Below are 12,146 nucleotides of genomic sequence, written 5' to 3'. Positions count from 1 at the left end.
GGCTTTACCACCCAGACTGAGAAGGCTGAGGAGGTGGTTAAAAAAAAAAAAAAAAAAAACTGTTCCATGAAGTCATTCTGAGATTTGGCCTGTCCAGTTCATTACAAAGTGACAATGGGAAATCATTTTCTTCTAAGGTCACCCAAGGGGTCTCTAAAGAATTGGGCATTACTTACTATCTCCATTGTGCCTAGAGCCCTCAGTCTTCAGGAAAAATAGGAAGAGTCAACCAATTCTTAAAATCAGCGAAAAAGGATAACCCCAGGAGACCTTCCTGGGATAGAAGGAGGCTTTACCAATAGCTCTCCTCTGCACCCATATTGCCCCTAAGGAAAAGGTTGGTCTTAGTCCTTATGAGAGGCTATATGGGAGAACTTTTGTTTATGTCAATGACCTCTTTCTAGATCCAGAGGCTCAGACCCTCTGGTCTTATACCATAGCCTTTGGGCAATTCCAAGATATACACTTGTAGGGTGTCAATCAGGACCCAAAATATTCTAAAGAGCCACCACTGTATGCTCCAGGGACTGAAGTCCTATTTAGTCCTATTTAGTCTGGAAAGATGGGTCCCCAAAGGCTCCACATGGAAGGGCTCCTCCCTACCCTGTAATACTTTCTACCCCCAGAGCAGTCAAGGTACCAGGGCATGACTCCTGGATTCACTCCTCATGAGTCAAGCCATGGAATGAAAGAGAAGAGGACACTCAATACACCTGTGAGCCCCAGATCTCAGATACCTATTCAGGACTACAAATGAGTACCATTGTAATGAATATCCCCAAAATTAAGTTTCTGGGGATAAGATTTCTCAGGATAGATCTAAAGAGCTGACACTGCTTGGCAGGGGTTGTATTCCAAAATAGATAAGAGATAGATCTCCTGATCCCTGAACAAGGAGGGACTTGAACCATCTTGAATGAGATGTGTTGTTTCTGGGTAAATACCTCCAGCTAAGTTGAAGAAAGTCTCACAGTCCTCACGAAAAACTTTCAGGTCCTACAGGATCTGAAAGAATGAGCTGCAGAGTTCTCAGGGTGGCTACAATCTCTCTTTGGGGGCTCTTCTCCTGGTGATGGGGAATTTGGAGTTGACTAATGCCCCTACTAATCCTTGTTATCACCACATTGATGCTGCTCATGATTGCTCCATGTACGATCGATTGTTTAACCCATTTTGTCTCTGCCCAGGCCAACAAGCTGCAACACGCAGTGCCAGTTCAATAAGGATATATAAAACTACACCCAACCACAGAAAATATCACTCAGTCTTAGATGGACACCACTATAAGGACTCTGAGGATTCAGACTAGCAAGAAGGGGAGGCCCTTTTCTCCTCACCGTCCCACCTCAGCAGGAAGTAGCCAGGAGAGCTCGACGCCCCAATTCCCAAAGAATTGGACCTCCCATCTCTTGAGGTGGGAAGGTTAGATAGTTAGAATAGGAAAAAGGAGTCCCAAATGGCAGTGGCTAAAAGACAAGAAAGGAAAAAGCACGGGAAAACGGAACAAAAGAAAACCGGAGGACAACCGAAGTGAGACCCTGAGGGGAAACAAACAGCCCTCCTGGCTAGCCCAGTTTACATAGGGCAGACTCAGGGGGAGGAGACAAATGTATAAAAATGGGAAGCCAAGATGGATTGAAGCCTCCCCTTTGGGGTCAGCCTGCCCTCATGCCTCCAGGGTGTACTTTCCTTTGCTTGCTGAATAAAACTCTGAGCTGTAAGCGAGCTGTAACACTGGTCCGCTGTGTTTCAAATCTTTGCTGCGGAGAGACAGAACCAAGAAAATTACATACTACCCCGACATATCTAGGCATTATATGTAATACACAATAAAATATTTTTAGTAAATATTTTTAATTTAAATTATTATTTAAATTAAATTATTAAATTTTTAATTTATTTTTTAATTTAAAAATATTTTTTAATAAAATTGTCTCACCTTTAACATGATACAATTGCAACTAATATGGTTAGAAGGTATGCCAAGTGAAACAATGGGACCACTGTCATAGAAGTTGCCTCAAATTCCAGTTGTCTAGAAAGTGATGTAAAGTAGAGGACCTGCCACAAAAATATATTCAGGTAAATAACCTTCAATTCTGATATTGTGTGTGAGTTACATATGATATTATAACACTATAGTTTATTGATTTAAACATTAAAATTCAGTAAAATATCAAAATATATGGATCATGATTTTAGAATATAGAAGGTAATAAAGATTTGCTTCTTCCCACAAATGTCTGGCATGCTTTTCAAAGTTTCTTTCAAAAATCTAAAGTTTAAAACTCCTGAAAATACAAAATCTTAATCTTATACAAAACTGTGAAAGCATTAATTACTATAGACATTATGACTTTTTCTAAACTTCTATTAGGTTGTTATCTTTTACTATTTTAACTGCACAAACACCATTTCAGAAACTGAGTATTAAAAGGCTTTTTTCCAGAAGGTGTCTTCTCCTTTTCGCCAGTTTTATTCAGAGGACTAGGTTTGCCAGCCCAAAAATTACTCAACAGCTAACATGTGCCTGGCACTATGCTGTAATTTACTTGCAAAATGCTCATCTTTCTTTCTCAAAAACATCATGGAACTTTTGTTTAAGGTTTTGTCTTTTTATTCTAATGAACTCCAAACAAAGTTTAGGGGGCTCCCAGAAACAGCAAAGGCTTAAACTGGAAAAAGAATTTCAGAGTAATTTGACCAGAAAACCAAATTATACCTGAAGATCAACGTTTGTACTGAACAGACCTCCCCTGAGAATGTACAGTTTGTTTTTTTAACCAGAATGTTATCAAGGATTTAAGATTTGTGGCATTCTTCTTTTTTCTTTTTATAAGGGCCTATCTCTCTTTACTTCACTAAAAAAAAATTATTGTAGTAGAGCCGCTTTACAATGTTATGTTATTTCATGTGTATAGCAAAGTGAATCAGTTATACACATATCCACTCTTTTTTAGATTCTTTCCTGACTTTCCTCAGTGTGCTATTTTAAGAAAGTTTGATTAAGGATCAAATAGAGCAGAGTACAACTGGCTTCTAGTCTAGGACTCTATCTGACAATCTGGGAGTGCTGCTGCTATGGTGCTTGGAACAAGTCCTCCTACCTCTCCCACCTTCTCCTGGCCTCCCTATAAACCCCAGCCACTAGGTACCTTGATCTTCTTCAATGCCAGACTCTTTTCAAGGCTGCCAAGCTTCTCAGGAAGTGGATCATCCACGCCTGGCTACCTTCATTTTCCTCTCCTTCACCTGTCTTCAGGTGGTACTGCAGCCGCATGGCTTTGGGGCTCAGCCCCATACTCTCGCCTAAGGCAGTTCCTCCCAGGATGTTGGCCAGGTAGACGATCTGACCGGCTTGGCGGTAGATGGGGAAGGTGGTGGTCTTCAGGTTGAGGCCCTTGATCCTTTCCCAGGCGAACAAGAGTGGGATGGGAGGAGGGGGGGACACAGGAGCCCTGCTTCAAAGCACACACCTCGCTGTAGGGGTCTGGGTTCCGTTGTCCTGTGTCACAGTAAAAGCCTGCAGCCGCCTTCCGCCTTGCAAACTTCTTCTAAGATTTCCGGCTCCAGCAGTGTCTCAGTGTTGGAGATCACTAGGATGGAGGCATAATTGACCTCGGTGCTCTTCCTGGAGGTGGAGAAGATGAGAGACAGTCGTTGGCAGTGAAATGTCCTGCACAAAGCGTTACTCACCCTTGGTGGGTCTCCCTACCGGCGTGTACTGCTCCTCGAGGTCGTCGTCTTCATCCTGGGGCTGGTAAATCAGGCCAGTGCCTAGAAAGGCCGTTAACACCATGGGCAGCAGCAGACCAGGGTTGCAAGCCCACCTTCCAGCCCAGCTGCCGGAAAGCCCGGGACAGCGGCTCCTCCAGGCAGTTGGTATGGCAGCGGGGCCGCTGGACCAGTTGGTTCTCAGACCGCGATGCTGGCGGAGGTGGTGGAGCCTCGGCCGCGACTCCGGAGGGGGCTCTGCGTTCTGCCCCGCAGCCCAGCCAAGCTCGGTTCCCGGTCTTGACTGGAGGCCGAGGGCGGCTCCGGCTCTAGGCCAGGCTCTGCGGGCAGCCAGCTCTCTCTCTCCGGGTCAGGTCCCGGCTCCGACCCCGGCCCCTGGGACTCGGACCCAGGCTCTTGCCCCACCTCCCGCTCCGGCTCTGGTGCAACCTTCGAGGAATTAAGGCTCATTTCCAGGAAGGAAAGACCACATTCTCAAACAGCACAACCGATCAGAAAGGAGCTGTTGGACCGAGCGCCCCTCTCCACCCACCCAACGGTGTCCTAGAGAAGTTCTAAGCAAGTCTGTTTGAACCTGGGCTGCTCCTGCGCGAATGCTAGAACGTCGTTGGCGGTCACGTGGTAGCCTCAGTTCAGTTCAGTTCAGTTGCTCAGTAGTATCTGACTCTTTACGACCCCATGGACTGCAGCACGCCAGGCCTCCCTGTCCTTCACCAACTCCTGGAGCTTGCTCAAACTAATGTCCATGGAGTCGGTGATGCCTTCCAACCATCTCATCCTCTGTCGTCCCCTTCTCCTGCTGCCTTCAAACTTTCAGCATCAGGGGCTTTTTCAAGGAGTCAGTTCTTCACATCAGGTGGCCAAAGGAATGAGTTTCAGCTTCAGCATCAGTCCTTCCAAAGAATATTCAGTACTGATTCCTTTAAGATGGACTAGTTGGATCTCCTTGCTGTCCACGAGTTTTATTCAACACCACAGTTTAAAAGCATCAATTCTTCGGTGCTCAGCTTTCTTTATAGTCCAACTCTCAAATCCATACATGACTACTGGAAAAACCATAGCCTTGACTAGATGGACCTTTGTTGGCAAAGTAATGTCTCTGCTTTTTAATACGCTATCTAGGTTGGTCATGACTTTCCTTCCAAGGAGTAAGCATCTTTTAATTTCATGGCTGCAATCACCATCTGCAGTGATTTTAGAGCCCAGAAAAATAAAGTCTGACAATGTTTCCACTGTTTCCCCATCTGTTTTCCATGAAGTGATGGGACCAGCTATACATATATATCTCCTCTGCCTCTTGAGCCTCTCTCCCACCTCACCCCATCCTGTGCTTCTAGGTTGTCACAAAGTGCCAAGCTAGTTTCCCTGTGTTATATAGCAGCTTCTCACTAGCTATCTGTTTCATACCTCGTAGTGCATATAGGTCAACATTATTTTCTCAATTTATCCCAACCTCTTCTTCCCCTACTGTGTTCATAAGTCCTCTATGTCTGCATCTCCATTCCTTCCCTGCAAATAGGATTATCAGTGCAATTTTTCTAGATTCCATATATACATGTTAATATACAGTATTTTTCTCTTTTGCACTTACTTAGCTCTGTATAACAGGTTCTAGGTTCATCCACCTCACAACTGACTCAAATCCATCCCCTTTTATGACTGAATCATATTCCATTGTATATACATACCACAGCTTCTTTATCCATTCATCTGTCTGTGGATATCAAGGTTACTTCCATGTCCTGGCTATTGTAAATAGTGCTATAGTGAACACTGGAGTACATGTGTCTTGGAATTGTGGTTTCTCTCAGGGTATATTCCCAGTAGTGAATCTCCATACTGTTCTACATGGTGACTATATCAATTTACATTCTCACCAACCATACAGGAGGGTTCCCTGTTCTCCACATCCTCTCCAGCATGTATTGTTTGTAGATTTTTTTGATGATGGCCATTCTGAGTAGTGTGAGGTGATACCTCATTATAGTTTGACTTGCATTTCTCTAATAATTAGCAAATTATTATAATTATCATATAATTATTATAAATTCCTGAGAAATTTGTATGTGGGTCAAGAAGCAACAGTTAGAATCAGACATGCAACAACAGACTGGTTGAAAATTGGGAAAGGAGTACCACAAGGCTATATATTGTCACCTTGCTTATTTAACTTATGTGCAGAGTATGTCATCTGAAATGCCAGGCTGGATGAATCACAAGCCAGAATCCAGGAGAAATATCAACAACCTCAGATATGCAGATTTGTTGAGGTTCAGTCGCTCAGTTCGGAGAAGGCAATGGCAACCCACTCCAGTACTCTTGCCTGGAAAATCCCATGGATGGAGGAGCCTGGTAGGCTGCAGTCTTTGGGGTCACAAAGAGTCAGACATGACTGAGTGACTTCACTTTGATTTTTCACTTTCATGCATTGGAGAAGGCAATGGCAACCCACCCCAGTGTTCTTGCCTGGAGAATCCCAGGGATGGAGGAGACTGGTGGGCTGCCGTCTATGGGGTCACACAGAGTCGGACACAACCGAAGCGACTTAGCAGCAGCAGCAGCAGCAGTCACTCAATTGTATCCAACTCTTTGTGACTCTTTGCAACTACAGCACTCCAGGCTTCCCTGTCCTTCACCATCTCCCACAGCTTGCTCAAACTCATGTCCATGGAGTCGGTGATGCCTTCCAACGATCTCATCCTCTGTCATCCCCTTCTCCTGCCTTCAGTCTTTCCCAGCATCAGTCTTCTCTAATGAGCCTCTGCTTTGCATCAACTGGCCAAAGTATTGGAGTTTCAGCTTTAGCATCAGTCCTTCCAATGAATATTCAGGACTGATTTCCTTTAGGATTGACTGGTTTAATTTCCTGCAGTCCAAGGGACTCTCAAGAGTCTTCTCCAATACCACAGTTCAAAAGCATCAATTCTTCAGTGCTCAGCTTTCTTTACGGTCCAACTCTCACATTCATACTTGACTACTGGAAAAACTATAGCTTTGATTAGATGGTCCTCTGTCAGAAAAGTAAAGTCTCTGCTTTTTAATATGCTGTCTAGGTTGGTCATTGCTTTTCTTCCAAAGAGCAAGCATCTTTTAATTTCATGGCTGCAGTCACTACCTGCAGTGATTTTGGAGCCCAAGGAAATAAAGTCTGTCACTGTTTCCATTGTTTCCCTATCTATTTGCCATGAAGTGATGAGACTGGATGCCATAATGTTAGTTTTTGAATGTTGAGTTTTAAGCCAGCTTTTTCACTCTCTTCTTTCACTTTCATCAAAAGCCTCTAGTTCCGCTTCACTTTCCGCCATAAGGGTGAATGTAGAAAATGATACCACTCTAATGGCAGAAAGTTAGAAGAAAATAGCGTCTCTTGATGAGGGTGAAAGAGGAGAGTGAAAAACCTGGCTTAAAACTCAACATTCAAAAAACAAAGATCATGGCATCTGGTTCTATCACTTCATGGCAAATAGAACGGGAAAAAGTGAAAACAGTGACAGATTTTATTTTCTTAGACTCTAAAATCACTGAGGACGGTGACTGTAGCCATGAAATTATAGACACTTGCTCCTTGGAAGGAAAGCTATGACAAACCTAGATAGTGTATTAAAAAGTAGAGGCATCAATCACTTTGCTGACAGAAGTCCATGTAGTCATGTACAGATGTGAGAGTTGGACCTTAAAGAAGGCTGAGTGCTGGTTAATTGATGCTTTAGAATTGTGCTGCTGAAAGAAGACTCTTGAGAGTCCCTTGGACTGCAAGGAGATCACACCAATCAATCCTAAAGGAAATCAACCCTGAATATTCATTGGAAGGACTGATGCTGAAGCTGAAGAGCCAATGCTTTGGCCTCCTGATTGGGAAAGATCCTGATGCTGGGAAAGATTGAAGGTGAGAAGAGAAGGGGGTGACGGGGGATGAGATGGTTAGATAACATCACTGACTCAGTGGACATGAATTTGAACAAACTCCGGGAGATAGTGAAGGACAGGGAGGCCTGGCAGGTTGCAGTCCATGGGATAGGAAAGAGTAGGACAGGACTTAGCAAGTAAACAAATAATTAGCAATGTTGAACATCTTTTCATGTGCCTATTGGCCATCTGTGTGTCTTTTTTTTTGTTTTTTTTTTTTGAGAAATGTCTATTTAGGTCTTCTGCACATTTTTTGATTGGGTTGTTTCTTTGTTATTATATGAGCTATTTGTATTTTTTGAAATAAGTCATTTGACAGTCACATCTTTTGCAAATATTTTCTTACATTTTGTAGGTTGTGTTTTAATTTTGTTTATGGTTTCCTTTGCTATGCAGAAGCATGTAAGCTTAATTAGGTCCCATTTGTTTATTTTTGTTTTTATTTCAATTGCCTTGAGAGACTGACCTAAGAAAACAGCAGTGTGATTTATGTCAGAGAATGTTTTATCTATGTTCTATGGTGTCATGGTTACATTTAAATTGTTTTATGGTGTCATGTTACACTTAGCTCTTTAAGCTATTTTGAGTTTATTTTTGTGTATGGTTAGAGGGTGTGTTTTAACTCCATTGATTTACATGCAGCTGTCCAGCTTTTCCAGCACCACTTGCTGAAGAGGGAAAAATTTGCATTTAAAAGTGATCCATCTGGAAATTTATTTTAATGTAATGTAAAGCAGTTAAGAGTCAATGACATTGAATGCTTGCTTCAAGCGAAAGTTTGCTACCTTCCCATAATATGAAATTTAACTGAAACATGGCTGCTCAATCAAGGACTACATTTTCTAATTCCTTTGACTTATGTGTGTGGCCACGTGACCAGTAGTCACTACAAAATGTACACGGAAGTGATGTGTGTCACCTGTAGGCCAAGACCCTTAAGAAGCTCTCTGTCCCATCTGCCATCTAGACACAGGTAACAGAAGAGGCTATTTGGATTATGACACCAGAAATTGGCAGGAACCTGGGTCCCTGAACTACTGGGGTCAAGATAGCCACTCACTGACCAGGAGCATCAACAGGGACTGTTACACAAAGGAGAATTACACTCTTATTGTTGTAAGTCACCAAAATGTTGGGATTCATTTATTAAAGTGGCCAGTGTGGCTTCACCAATGCAGACTCTGTCCCTGAGCACTTGTGTCTGAGCACACCTCGTTTTATTCAGCAAGCACTCTGACCGCTGCCAGTGTAGTTCCTGAGCCCCACAGGACCAGGTGTTATGCCCGATGTCCGAATCCCCAAGCGGGAAGAGAGAAGGCTTCCAAGACAATGCAACTCGCAAAAAAAGGGAAGTTTATTGCTGACTCGAGTCAGGGCTCATGCCACGCGTCCAACACAGTGGTACGGGGTCAGAGAGCGCTGAGCCCAAGCTGTTACCCAATTTATAAGGTGTGCATAAGCCGTTGGTAGCTGGCTTAAGCAGATTGGTTACATGTTTGCAAAGTAATCTTATTGGCCCAAACCTTCACGGGCTTTTTTTCAAACGTGGGCGTTCACGGGCTTTTCTGCTTTCCCCTAATAGGTTCCCTTTTTCTTGCTAGGTGCATGTTGATTGGCTGGCTCCAGGTGGCCTGATAATCATGTTACCCTGGAAAACCAGGCCTACTCCTAATCTAGGCTGCCTGTCATGGCGCAGCCTCACACCAGGAACTTCTAGAGTTAAATTTCCTCAAAAAAGAAGCACAGAGATCAAATATTATCATCCACTTTGGAAAAAACTTTCCTTGTATAAACTGCCATACAGTTCCTTTCTTATTATCTTCCATTCATTATCAAGATTAATAAAGCACACTTAGAGAAACAAGCTCAACAGTTTTTGGATACCACATGAATATTATTCAACTTACTTGTTGAATTATAGCTTGTTGAATAAGTTAGCTTGTCAACTTGTATTGACAAACCTAGATCCAAACACTTCCAATCAGTATATTATCATATACTGATAATATATAACAAGAATATAAATTCTTTGTTTTGTTTCCTACACCCTGAAAGGAGAAATCCTTATATTTCTTAACTCTCAAAAGGGATTAAACTTTTTACCTTCTATAATACAAAACTCAATAAGAGGAGGTTGTATGGTTCCAATGCAATTTCCTTGCAGACACTAAAGATGATGTGTACTCATTTGCTACATAAAAGAGAGATTAGCACTGGGTAAGGTTTTTATATTTCTGTGCTGTAATGTGTTTTTTCCTAAGGGGAAATAAGCTTATGTGGAAAAGCTTCAGTCATTCCAAGCTGATAATAGCTACATCAGCAAACCCTTCTTTCTCACACTCCCTGCTCCATTTCACGTACCACGGTATTGAGGATTAAAGTCAATTGTTGAATCACTAAAATGTGCCATTTCTCAGCACAATAGGTGCTTTTTATCAAAGACGTTCAGTGATTGCACCATATTCAGTTCAGTTCAGTTCAGTCGCTCAGTCGTGTCCAACTGTTTGCAACCCCATGAACCACAGCACGCCAGGCCTCCCTGTCCATCACCAACTCCCGGAGTCCACCCAAACCCGTGTCCATTGAGTCGGTGATGCCATCCAGCCATCTCATCCTCTGTCATCCCCTTCTCCTCCTGCCCTCAATCTTTCCCAGCATCAGGGTCTTTTCAAATGAGTCAGCTCTTTGCATCAGGTGGCCAAAGTACTGGAGTTTCAGCTTCAGCATCAGTCCTTCCAATGAACACCTAGGATTGATCTCCTTTAGGATGGACTGGTTGGATCTCCTTGCAGTCAAAAGGACTCTCAAGAGTCTTCTCCAACAGCACAGTTCAAAAGCATCAATTCTTTGGCGCTCAGCTTCCTTTGTAGTCCAACTCTCACATCCATACATGACCACTGGAAAAACCATATTACCCACATACAATTGAAGTTTTTACATCCTGTTGTAACAGTGCATTTGAATTCCAACATGAAACCTAAAGACGGATTATCTCTAAGATGTAATCTCAGAGCAGTGACTTTGTAAGGTGTTTCAAACAGAAAGGAGCCATTTGTTCCTTTCCTTTCAGGATTGAGTAAAATAAAGATTTCTTGGAGACTAGAAGACCTGTATTAATGATGAAATGATTCACTTTATTCCAGTTTAATGTTGCTTCTTTTAACATGCTTGTATTATATATGCATTGTAAACCTTAGTGCATTTTTAGTTTTTCTCTTACTTTGCTTTTTAATAAATCACAATACTAATTTATTACCTTACCATGAGAAATATAACAAACAGGGCAGGTTTTCTTTTGTGGATTAACATTCTTCCTATATAAAAAAAATTATGGGGGGAATGACAGTTCTACAATTTAAAAGATTTTAGTGCAGTAGTTCTTCATGTTTTGGGATGTGAATATCTGATATGTCACCTCTCCTCAGGCAAAATGTACAGGTGTGTGTGTGTATTCAAGTTTTCTCCTGTTTCCAAGAGCCCCTGGCCCCTGTGGACTTTACATTGGCTTAATTATTTGGAGAAGGGAGTGCAGTGCAAAGTCTTTGATACCTACTCTGCCAGTACTGCAGATGGGCAAGCTGTGTGATTTCATGCCTATTTTTTCTCTTTGAATTTTCACTGTGTGAAATTTGCATGTGCAATATGAATTGGGATAAACCACAGTCTGTAAACATTAATATAAGACTAAAAAACTCAGTCTGGGAAATCTGCTCAGGAAAACCCTGATAACGTTGCCTAAGACAAGAAGTTCTGTTTGCATCATTTGTACCAATATCTAGCCCTTTACCTTATTCAGTGGTCAGAACACCAGCTCCATAGTCAGGCACCTGTGTTCACCCTCTGCTGGGCAGCATCTTAGGTCTGTCACCTTGGGCATTTAAATGGGCATAATTAGAACACCTGCCTTTCAGGAGTTTGAGATAGTGCTGCTTTTATAAGAACTCAATCATTATTCAAGAAAAAACAAATTCCTATGCCAGTATTTGCAATATTTAGAACAATTACTTTGGCTATGGGAAGCCTTTCTGATCTCTGTGCCAGGTTGGTGAAACAGACTTGTCTAGAAAGAGTTCCTAGACTCTGCTGTGTTGTCCTGACGGAGCTCTCTTCCTCCAGCACAATCCCTCAGAAGCATGGGGTGAGGTGAGGACAGATGGATCCCTACATGGAACCAAGCTCTGGTGACTTACTGTGTGTGTGCACTCAGGTATGTCTGACTCTCTGCAACCTCATGAACTGTAGCCCACAAGGCTCCTCTGTCCATGGCATTTCCCAGGCAAGAATACTGGAATGGGTTGCCATTTCCTTCTCCAGGGGATCTCTCTGACCCAGGAATTAAACCCACATCTATTGCATCTCCTGCACTGACAGCTGGATTCTTCACCACTAGCACCACCTGACTTCCTAGAACATGGACAATCTGCAATGCCTTCCAAGCCTGCAGATCAAAATTGTGACACATTCTGCATTCCCTTTTGCAATCTGTAGTTTGAATTTGAGGTCGT

General features: G+C 42.7%; 1 pseudogene; it reads right to left on the bottom strand.

The window, feature by feature from the left end:
* LOC122448891 overlaps nt 1-12,146 on the bottom strand; it is a 178,438-nt pseudogene that overhangs the window by 140,872 nt on the left and 25,420 nt on the right.

The sequence above is a fragment of the Cervus canadensis genome, chromosome 10 (assembly GCF_019320065.1).
Source record: "Cervus canadensis isolate Bull #8, Minnesota chromosome 10, ASM1932006v1, whole genome shotgun sequence".
In the NCBI taxonomy this organism is placed as follows: domain Eukaryota; kingdom Metazoa; phylum Chordata; class Mammalia; order Artiodactyla; family Cervidae; genus Cervus; species Cervus canadensis.
Note: the sequence above shows the minus strand (reverse complement) of the source record. Positions and strands in the feature narration are given on the sequence as shown.